This window comes from Mytilus galloprovincialis, chromosome 14 (assembly GCF_965363235.1).
Source record: "Mytilus galloprovincialis chromosome 14, xbMytGall1.hap1.1, whole genome shotgun sequence".
In the NCBI taxonomy this organism is placed as follows: Eukaryota; Metazoa; Mollusca; class Bivalvia; order Mytilida; family Mytilidae; genus Mytilus; species Mytilus galloprovincialis.
In genome coordinates this window covers 10,147,772-10,159,580 of record NC_134851.1, presented here as the reverse complement: position 1 = coordinate 10,159,580, position 11,809 = coordinate 10,147,772, and the positions used below count along the sequence as shown (strand labels likewise).

Here is an 11,809-nt window from a genome sequence, read left to right as displayed (position 1 = left end):
TAACAGTCAGTATCCAGACATGTACTACATTATTCAAAAGAACTGACGATATGATCCTCATTTTTTTTCTCCATAATAGTAAAGTTTTCTTGTGTTCACTTCGAAATTAATCATAATTGTCTAACGTTTTAAAGTTCTGATATGTGCTAAAAATATGGCGAAAGAATTCCTCCCTCAAATCATAATGAAGTGAGCATTCGATTGAAAAATGACGCTCATCCTAAACTTTATCAGCTGTACAATACGATTTTTTGAGTATTTAGCATTTTCAATTCTTCATGTAATGGAAGAGCACCGATTCTGAATTAACATATAAATTACCTTTCTTAAAATCAATGATATCTAAATATGTTTCTTCTTGAAACCAATTTTTAAATGAAAAATAAGTTTCCCACAAAACACATATTACTAAGTTTTTACAATTAAACAATTTGACAAAGACACAAGGACAAGAATGTCACACATTGTCTTATTCTACTAGTTTGTTATTGTCTTTTATACTGCACTCGTTATACTTGAGCAGTCAAAATGCGTTGACTGTATATTTCTATGACATATACAGTCACTGACCCGATATCACTTTTCCTTATGCATATTTAGATAGAAATTGCCGAAATATTCATGTCCGTCATATTTGTTTTTCGTAATAAGTTTTGTTGTAAATCATCATGCAGTCCTGCATCCCCACCAATCATTAAAAAAGAGGCATATCTTTCTAGAATTTAAAATAATCTTAGGATACAAAATCAGTCTCCCAACAAAATATTGAGTGTCATCTCTCGGATTATGTCTGAACGATCGCTATTAGAAGTGCTACATGTACTGTCTCCGTATTTCGTGGATTATCATTCCCGAACATGATACCGTATTCATGATTGATCATGATTGGAATTGCTCATCTTTTCTTAGCACATATTTCGTCCTATTTGTCTTCTTATTTTTTAGGTTCTGGGTACGTATTTGTCTCTTTGTTTTTCTTATTTTGACTGACGCTACTTTATCCCATTATTTCTGCAACAAAATAAATTTAAATAAAACTCAGATGAGTGATACAAGGAGAGAAAGTGTTGCGACCAAAGAGGGCGGGTAGTGTTTTCCAACTCCGATGTATTATTTATTTATGTAGTTCATAGTGGGGGAACCTCACTCCCCTGATACGCGAAAAGGGGGATTCGAAGATCTAGTGAACAGAAGGTAGATCAAGACACACATGCAAGAAATAGCGAGCTAGAACAGCACAGACTGATAGTAGACACACACACAACGAAATATAAAGATAAATAAAGTAACTAGACACGCAAAACGAAAGAGGGGCGAGGTTAAGGACTGAGCAGTTGCTATAATCATGTGTATCAACTCCAATATACTGAGACAAAATTAATGTCCGCATGCAAAAAATAATTGGAATCAAAACGGACAACCACAAATATCAGAGAGCGGAGTTGGGTTTTTTTTAGAGAAAATTTATCCATATACACTAAGAAAAACGCATATTGTCGGAATAATGGGCTGTCGGAGTAATGATCAGTAATGGGTTGTCGTAATAATGGGCTGTCAATAGTACATGTTATCGGAGTATTGGCTGTCCGAATAATGGTTGTTAGACTAATGGGATGTCACCATTTTTTTTACCCTCCCCCTTTTTTCCAATATCCGTTATTTTTTCGTTTTCTATTTTAAAATTCACTCTCTTTAGTAATATATCCGTGACTGCTGTGGATAGTAAACTTGGAATTGATAGTAAATAGCAAAACCAAGTAATTTGTAGTGTATTTATGTTCTAATGACACGTACAGACAGACGCGAAAAAAATAAATAATACGAAAGTGAGAAAACGAAAATATAACAGATTTTGGAAAAAAAGGGTAGGGTAAAAAAAAATGTCCTGTATCCAAGTACCTATGCTTACTATTAAAGCAATAATTTGAGAAATATATATTAAAGGTTATACTAATATGTGAATATTATGAGTCCAGGTAACTCGATCAACTTGATTTGTACGTATGAAAAATTATATTTATTATCTGGTCATGTCCCGCGTTTTTTTTTGTATTGTTGTTATAATAACAGTGTAAGTTAAGACCAAAAAGTAGACCAGGAAAATACTTTATTATCTTTTATAGTTAATTTCTGGAGATCATGTGTCTGTCATTTATTCTGTTATTCACATCTTTTAAACAATTATATTATATACGCATCATATCAATCTATCAATTAGGATACATTATTTTATTTGGCTTAATAACATATTATTGGTATTTAGTGCGACCGTGCACCTTTCGGTAGTCTCGAGTGTTTTCTATTAAAGCAATGTTTAAGTCGTCATGTTGCGGGATTTTCAAATCCCAAAAGAAGAACACACTTCAAATTCAACATGATTTTCGATTTGGTAACCGCATTACTTTAATATAGATCATTATATATTACATAACCTTACACAATCAATTTACTTTTTATGATTAATCTGATAGATGCATGCCCAATATATTTTATTCCCAAAACCTTATTTAAAAAGGAGGGGACATGGTCAAAGTGTCGTGCAAACCAAATTATTGTTTATTGTCACGGAATAATAACAAACTGTGCTATAGTTTTTAAGATTATTGGATAATTGACTTGTTCTATAGGTACATGTACCTTACTTACCCAGGTGACATATCAGTTGTACGCTTGATATTGGTATAAATTCAAATCACAGGCACTTGTTTCTATCCATTTGAAGACCCACTATTAACGTATATATATACCAGAAATAATGGTTTTAAGCGGAGAGGTGAAAAAATTACTTGGGTACCTTCTCGAAAATATACGTTGATAGTGGGTCTTCCAATGGATAGAAACAAGTGCCTGTGATTCAAATGCTTAATGATATATTAAAAGAAGATGTGGTATGATTGCCAATGAGACAGCTGTCCACAAGAGACCAAAATGACACAGACATTAACAACTATAGGTCACTGTACAGCCTTCAACAATGAGCATAGCCCATACCACAAAGGCCCCGATATGACAATGTAAAACAATTCAAACGAGAAAACTAAGATACATGTATATGTACATTGTACATGTTGTATATGAAGATTAATTAGATTAAAGTAAACAATGTGGTATGTTTCCAAAATAAATGCTATCCGCTAAAGACCAACTGATGTTGATCCAATTACTATAGCCAAACAAATGATACATACATGTACAATGATGTAGGTTACCATACTTCCTTCATTTATATTATGATTATTGAGTATTTTTTTGGAAACATTTCAAACCTTTACATACTGTTTATATATATGTTACAGTAAATAGGTGAAATTAGGAATTACATGTAATTACTAAAATTTAGGAATTTAATACAGGTAATTCCTGATGCACTTAGTTAATACAAGTAATTCCTTAAACGGCCCAGTTATTACCAGTAATTACTAAATTTAAAATGAATATTTACACCTATTTACTGACTGCTAAAACAACCATAACTTTTGATCACCTGACCATAATACAACATTGTTTTAGCTGTGTAATACTAACTAGAAGATCAGTTAGTACTCTTAAAATTTTGAATGGTTGATATGTATAAAAAATATCTTAAATAAATATGGACTTTCAAATATTTGGTTAAATCAGAGTAACTTTAGTTTTAATCCAAAATAGTTTAAGTTCAGCATTATAATACAGATAATTTTTGACCAACTTCAAGTGTTTAGTAATTACATGTAATTCCTAATTTCCCCTATTTACTGTAACATATACATGTTACTACAGTTCAGCGACTCAAGTTTAAAAGGCATTTATATAAAAGAATTTAAACTTAATATCATTTTGTATGAACATCATGTTGAATATTTACATTTTCTCAAAAAGTTTTTATTTTACTTAGCTAATAAAGAAGATGATGGATTCCCAAACAGAAATCTTGATGACAGTGAAAAAATTGAAGAATTGCACCAATTGTTACAGAGAATCGATTTCAAGCAGAAACAGATGCTCAAAGATAAGGGAATACAGCAGCCATCCATGTTCCTTCACATATAAAGGTATATATTGTATATATATATTTTGTCTACATTTTCTGAATTTATGATTTTAAAAATCTTTCAAAAGATATAAATGTACATTGTAAGTCATGTAATTCAAATAGAGACGTGCCATTGTCTTTGATAAAAGATAGAGTTACATGTATGCCTTTTTAGTATTATCAGCTTATATACTTACTTAGCCTTGTTAAAATCTATAAATATACCTTATGTATATTACATGTATGTTGAAATGTCTGTCAGAATATATACATATATGCATGTGATCATAATGTTTCAAATAGCCAAACATTGTAATATATATATATACATGTATATATATATATATATATACATGTATATATATATATATATATATATATATACAACTCGTCTAAACATCAACCCAACAATGTTAGATCTGTAAATTTGCTTTCGCAAATTTTTGGTTCTTCCCTCGCCGGGATTCGAACCCATGCTACTGTGATATCGTGACACCAAATCGCCTGCACTGCAGCCGTCCCGCTAGACCACACGACCCCCTGGTCTATATACATGTATATATATATATATACAACTCGTCTAAACATCAACCTAACAATGTTAGATCTGTACATGTAAATTTGCTTTCACAAATTTTTGGTTCTTCCCTCGCTGGTATTCGAACCCATGCTACTGTGATATCGTGACACCAAATCGCCTGCACTGCAGCCGTCCCGCTAGACATATATATATATATATTGAGTATTGGAAATCCTGTACACCCTTTCCTTAGACCAAGTTTAACAAATATAATATGAATGTTTAAATTCAACTAATTATCTCCTGGCAATACACATTTATTTTAGGAACTTTTTATGTTTTATTTTGCAGTAAGCAGCTGTTTGTGATGCTTATAGGCATAAACAATCTAGTCTGGACATGTAAAACAGCAGCTGGTTCTATTTTGAAGTAAGCTATTTGGTGATTACATTAATTTGACATGACCAGACCAAGTCTTGGGATAAATTAATAGTACTCATTGTCATGATTGTACTAGCTTTTTATTGTTTTATATATTTTATGGAAAATACTGTTAGTTGAGGCCTGCAAAAATTAATTTATAAGGAGATGAAGTGTTGTTGCCAATGAGAGTAGAGATATCTAACAAATAGCATGAATAGAGTCATGGAGGATTGAATTCATACTCATTTTTATTAGAGTGTTACAAAATAATTGCAGGAAAAAAAACAACAACAACAAAAATCAAAATAATTGTGTATTTAGTAGAATTAGCCAAATCAAACAATAACTGACTTAAATCTTGTTTGAAATTTTCACATTTCTATTGATTAAATATTATTTTATAGATCAAATAATAAATAGATAAAAGGGCAGTAATCCAGTCTCAGATTTTTGTTTTGGTTATATTGTATACAGCTGATTGTATTTTAATACTATTTACAAATACTTCTTATATGTCAAAAGAAAAAAAAATTGCTGTACCTGATATTGTGATTTATATTGAAATTGATAAAGACAACAAACTCAATAATGAGCTATTCCAGGTTACAAGAGCGCAATTATTTGTTTACATTTTACCGGCAGGTTTTTTACCCCAAGATGGTACTCAGAATAGAATCCTATACGGCTTCTGATTGGTTGATACAGAATTGGAATTATATTTAATCGAAAGCTTATCCAATTAGGTTTAAAAATTGCCGAAAATCATATTCACATTTTACGAAGTATAGAAAATATCTTCAATTTCTGCACGTCGGAGCCATTAAAAATATGCCTTTTTCATTAAGCGAAAAAAGTAGACAATTTTTTTCAACTGCATTTTAAGTCAATTTGAGCCGCATGACCCTATATTTTTTTTTGGTTGTAATGCAACACTGGCATTTGTACTAACAGGAACTGCCACCCGTTTTTCCCTAGTTTGTGTAGTCTTCGAGAAAAAAAATACGGAACACTAGTGGTACCCTATGGAAAATGCATTACGAATAATTGCGCTCTTGTAACCTCCAATATCAATCTCCCTAGGGAAAAAATGGGGTGCTACCTAATTTTAGACCTCCATAGTGCCCATAGACACATCAAACACTTGCCAAAATATAAGCCTGAACCCCTGAGGGGATCACACATTAAATTATAAAAGTTGTATATATTCTACACCGTGAATAAGACCAAACAATGATAGAAGGAGTTAGTTTTAAAATATAATTGAAAAACTAAACTGATACAAATCAATAATTTTTTTGATGTTGATAAATAAATCACAATGTGTAATAGTTGTAATAAATTGTTATGCCAGCCTACAATAGTAGAAGGAGTTTATGTTTAATGATCCATGCTTTTGTTTGTTTATTCTTTCATCTGTTCTGCTTTAGGTTCAAGTTTTGGTAAAAGTTTTTGGTCAGGATAGTTGTTAATGATGTTAACGACCAATCAACTTAAAAATAAATATACATGTGCCTTATGTTATGATCTTTCTAAGGATAAATTAATGGTTTGACCCCAATTTCATGGTCCATTGAAAATAGAAAATTTATCACAACTTCTAGCTATTCTTTTTATAGAGTTATTCCACGAGATATTTTTGGGTCACTCATTAGAATATCTTTTAAATATATGATTTTGATTACAACTGCATTAAGATAGAATAATTGCATGCAGAAAATTATTGCTTTTGTCACATATATATCACTTGTCAATTTAATAAAATTAAACATTTTTTTTTTATTACTTTATTACAGAAGCTACAAAATAGAGCTAAGGCCCTTTAAGCCAAGAAACTGCCAGTGTCAGAAAAGGACAAACTTAGAAAGGCCATGCAAATTGATTTAATGTCAAGTTGGGACAGTGATTCTGTAGATAAACTCGCTTGATCACAACTGGGATTTGACTGTCACAAGATTTTAAATCTTACATGGATAAACTAAAGTCATTTACTAGACTGTAAATACCAGAGACAGCTGAATCACAGGGCAAAGAGCTGAGGTCCAAGTAAATCAGAGAGGCCTTGTCACAAGAAATGTACAGAACTTGCATGGATTTTTACTTAAGGGCATATGACACAAAATTGAGAGATATCAATAAAAATTTCTTTAAATTTTAATAAGGACCAATTCAAAGGTACACTTTTGGAATTTGCAAGAACAAAAATACCTTCATGTTTACTTTTGAATTATAGTTGACAGTTTTCAGTTTAAGGGGGGAACCCTTAAAATGAAGTGGTTTGGTTTATTGAATTTGATTATTTTTTAAAGTAAAAAAATGAATTACTGCTCTTTTATTTCAACATTTGCATTTTTTATTAAAATTATTTACAAGTTCAGCATATCGGTGACATCAGATTATGTTAATGTGTTTGGTTAAGCTACATATTTCTTTTTACTTAAACTTTCTGTTGCCTTTTCTAATTAATTAAATGCTGAATAATAATTTGAGTGTTGCTCATTTCAGTGTCTTGTATTTGCTGTCAAGATTTTTCCTGTTAGATTTCACATTATTTATAATCGCTTGGTCAAAGGGAGATAACTTTTTGAATCTTCACATTAGATAATCTGCGAAGAGGATTATGTAAAATGCAAATAGTTGAAAATTAATTTTATGGTTCAATAAAATCAAAATAAGTTATTGCCATTCATTATAAATAAATTTCTATCAAAAATAAGGCTCAAAGAACTTTTTTATTTTATTTATATATAAATAATAACAAAGTACACACATCATGCACATGTTGACTTCATAAAATTTGTAAACAAAAAAAATTGAAAATAAAACTAAAAAATTTTAACTAATCAGGAGACAGTCAATACACCAAATATATTTATAAGCATATAAACTTATTATTTTCTTCAATTGTCCAAGTACATATTCAATATTGATAATTTTTTGCTTGACATTACATAATTTTGTTGATAAAAGTTTATTTGTGTGCTATTTTATTCAATTGTACATATTTGAAGTATTTCATTACACCTTATTATTTTTATTCTTGCATACAGCATTTGGAATGAAATTTTAATCAATGTTCGAGCAGCAGGATGTTTTTTTTGTCGAGCCTGCAACTTTTGTTGCAGAAAGCTCGACATAGGGATAGTGATCGGGCGGCGGCGTTAGCTAACTTTTTAAAAGCTTAATATTTTAGAAGGTGGAAGACCTGGATGCTTCATACTTTGTATATAGATGCCTCATGTTACGAAGTTTCCGTCAGTCACATGTCAAATGTCCTTGACCTCATTTTCATGGTTCAGTGACCACTTGAAAAAAAAGATCAGAGTTTTTGTAATGTTGAATTCTCTCTTATTATAAGTAATAGAATAATTATATTTGGTATGTGCGTACCTTGCAAGGTCCTCATGCCCGTCAGACGGTTTTCACTTGACCTGACCTCATTTCATGGATCAGTGAACAAGGTTAAGTTTTGGTGGTCAAGTCCATATCTCAGATACTATAAGCAATAGGGCTAGTATGTTTGGTGTATGGAAGGACTAAGGTGTACATGTCCAACTGGCAGGTGTCATCTGACCTTGACCTCATTTTCATGGTTCAGTGGTTATAGTTAAGTTTTTGTGTTTTGGTCTATTTTTCTCATACTATATGCAATAGATCTACTATATTTGTTGTATGGAATGATTGTAAGGTGTACATGTCTAGCGAGCAAATGTCATCTGACCTTCACCTCATTTTCATGGTTGAGTGGTAAAAGTTAAGTTTTTAAGTTTTGGTCTTTTTATCTAATACTATATGCCATAGGTCAACTATATTTGGTGTATGGAAATATTTTATGATCTATATGTCAGTCGCGCAGGTTTTATTTGACCTCGACCTCATTTTCACGGTTCATTGCTCAGTGTTAAGTTCTTGTGTTTTGGTCTATTTTTTTAAAACTATAAGTAATAGGTCAACTATATTTGTTGTATGGAAGCATTGTTAGCTGTACATGTCTGCCTGGCATGGTTCATCTGACCTTAACCTCATTTTCATGGTTCATTGCTCTTTGTTTAGTTATCTTGGTAAATGTTAAGTTTATGTGACAGTTTTTAATAAAGCTTTATACTTAGGACTATCAACATAATATCAATGATAAGTAAAGAAGGCGAGACATTTAAGTGTGTGCACTCTTGTGAATTTACGAATTATGTTAATCATGTAAATAATGTTATGTTTTTTGTTTTTTGCTTTTTGAAGTTTTTTAAAATTGACGAATAATGCTAGCAGGGGAGATTATTCATTAATATTTTTATGATGCCAAACTTGAAATTTAGAGGTGCCTATGTTTGCTATTTGTTATAACCCAATTGTTATGATTCTTAAATAATCTATACAAGTAAGCATGTTAATTTGTCAATAACCATTATTTTATTAATTAGTTTGAATTTGATGAGGTTCTTTGATGTAGAACTTGACTTTTTTTAAACAAAAGTGTTTTTTTATTTGTTTTAAATGTTTTTAAAATTGTATAACAAACTTTTTGACATTTTATTTTAATTTATCACCAAAACAACTCTAATTTGTCTGACAGTATCTGAATAAAATTAATTTGTTAGATACTTTGTTTCTTTTATTGAAGTATATACAAAGGGAGATAACTCAAAATTGTTTTTTTTTATTATTCTGACCCGATTAGAAGTGATAAAAATAACTATGCCCTAGACAGGATGACAATAAGAAAATGCTAGAAATTGTTGTGTATGGTTATGCTTTGTCCAAAAATTTTTGTTATCTCCTGTATTGTATATTGCTGCCTTGTCAAAATCCAAATCACACATAGATAGCCTTGTCCTATAGTTTATATCTGGTGTTTGTGTTTTTTGTATGTCTTAGATTCTAACTCTTCAAGTTCTTATATAAATTCAGATGCATTGCCATTCTTTACATATAGGTAAAGGCATATTTACAAAATGGTATTGAGCTTTGCAAATGAGTGACATGTATTCGTTGGATTATTGTTTAAGTTTCATCTGAAAAATACAGTCTTCAATGTTTTCTGACAAATTATACATTTGCACATTGCCATTTGAAACCACAAATATTATTCTACTGTAAATACACAGAGCAGCAATCCATGCCTTTCAAGTCTAATACTTTGTAAACATGGATCAGAAAAGTTGGAGGATCAATTTTATATGTACAGTAGCTACAAAGTTATCACCATTAAAAATTCCTGTTTTTCCTAATTTTTGTTTTTTTATTTAATTAGATATTTTCAAACCAGATATTTGGGTTAAAGTAAAAAAAAATCCCCAACATCCCTTTTCCAAAAAGCAGAGGGAAAAATTCTGCCTTTTCTTATTCATTTGCACTATTGTTTTGTAAGTAGTTATACAGGATTATATTGACTTTAAATTGCATTAAATTTGATGGAAGTTCTAATTCAAATAAGTCATAAACAAGAAATTTATTTGAATTTACATGTAATTAAATTACATAATTAATTAAATTTAATTTATATTTAAAATTCTTTAAATTTGAAATTTATTGAAATTTAATTTATATTAAAAGATCTTTAAATCTCAAATTTATTCAAATTTAAATTATATCAAAACTTCTTTAAATTTGAAATTTATTCAAATTTAATTTATATTAAAAATTCTTTAAATCTCAAATTTATTCAAATTTAATTTACATAAACATTTCTTTAAATTAGAAATTTATTTAAATTTAGTCTATACTTAAATTCTTTAAATTTGAAATTTATTTAGATTTAAAAATACCTTTAAACTAGGTTGAAATTTGGGAATTTATTTGCAATATTAAATTTAGTTTAAATCTATATTAAATTAGAAATTTTCCAGCAAAGTAAATGCATAATATTTTTTGTAATTTGAAATTTAATATGCATAACATATGCATTTAATTTTATATTAAATGCATCATTTCATGCAGTGAACCAGCCGAATAGTTTTTCTGCACTTGTAGTCAGGTCAAGGTCCTCGGCTATCGCCTCGGACCTTGACCTGACTACTCGTGCAGAAAAACTATCCGGCAACGGTTGTTACCGGCCTGTTTCTTTGTTACCTTTGTATTTTATCTAATACTTAACCCTGAATAGATGAAACTAGAAATGCAACAAATAATAAAGAATATAAATACATATTACCGGTATATATAAATACATATCCTGTTTCAAGGTTTCGGGTTATTGACTCATACGTAATAGCACATCACCCCCCTTTTTATCTCGTTTTCCCACTTGTTTATCCTGTAAAGAATATCGAACTCTAAGGTTAATTCAAAATGGAGGCGTCCATAAAACAATTACAAACCAAATCTTCGAATTTATTAACCTTAAAAATGAACAGGAAACTATGTAATATTCCTGTTTTGTACATTATTTTCCCGAGGAAAACGGTGTATCAAAGCATTTTTTAAGCTAGCCAAACCTCTTAATTGTATGAAAGTTGTTTACAGATCCGTTATTTTGAGAATATTATGTGAGCACCCCCAAATAGACATATTTTGTTTATGTGACAATAATCCAGCATCCAGCATCCAAAACTGTGTAAACATACATCGCAGATATACAACACAGTTGAAAATAAAATTCAAACAAACATACACATCAATCTGACAAAGACGCCAATACAAAAATATTGTAACTTTAAACGACATTTTAGAGCGACGATTTACATTGATATTCGTAAATCTATAAAAAAAAATCGTAATAATAAGCCTGAGAAATTTTTTAAAAGAAAATCCAAAGAGAGAACTTCTGATTTCTTCTGAAGAAAACTTGCGTCCAAACGAGTTGAAAAAAGTCACAAATCAGTATGTATGTGGGCGCCTAACTTAATTAAATACCTTATAAC

At 30.2% G+C, this 11,809-nt stretch overlaps 1 long non-coding RNA gene across 1 annotated transcript; it reads left to right on the top strand.

Annotated features, from left to right (window-relative positions):
• Positions 1 to 2,282: 2,282 nt before the first annotated feature.
• Positions 2,283 to 6,942, top strand: LOC143058283 (uncharacterized). Its single transcript, XR_012972984.1, has 4 exons — positions 2,283 to 2,389; positions 3,875 to 4,031; positions 4,884 to 4,961; positions 6,749 to 6,942. It is a non-coding gene; the product is annotated as an uncharacterized LOC143058283 (long non-coding RNA).
• Positions 6,943 to 11,809: the final 4,867 nt, after the last annotated feature.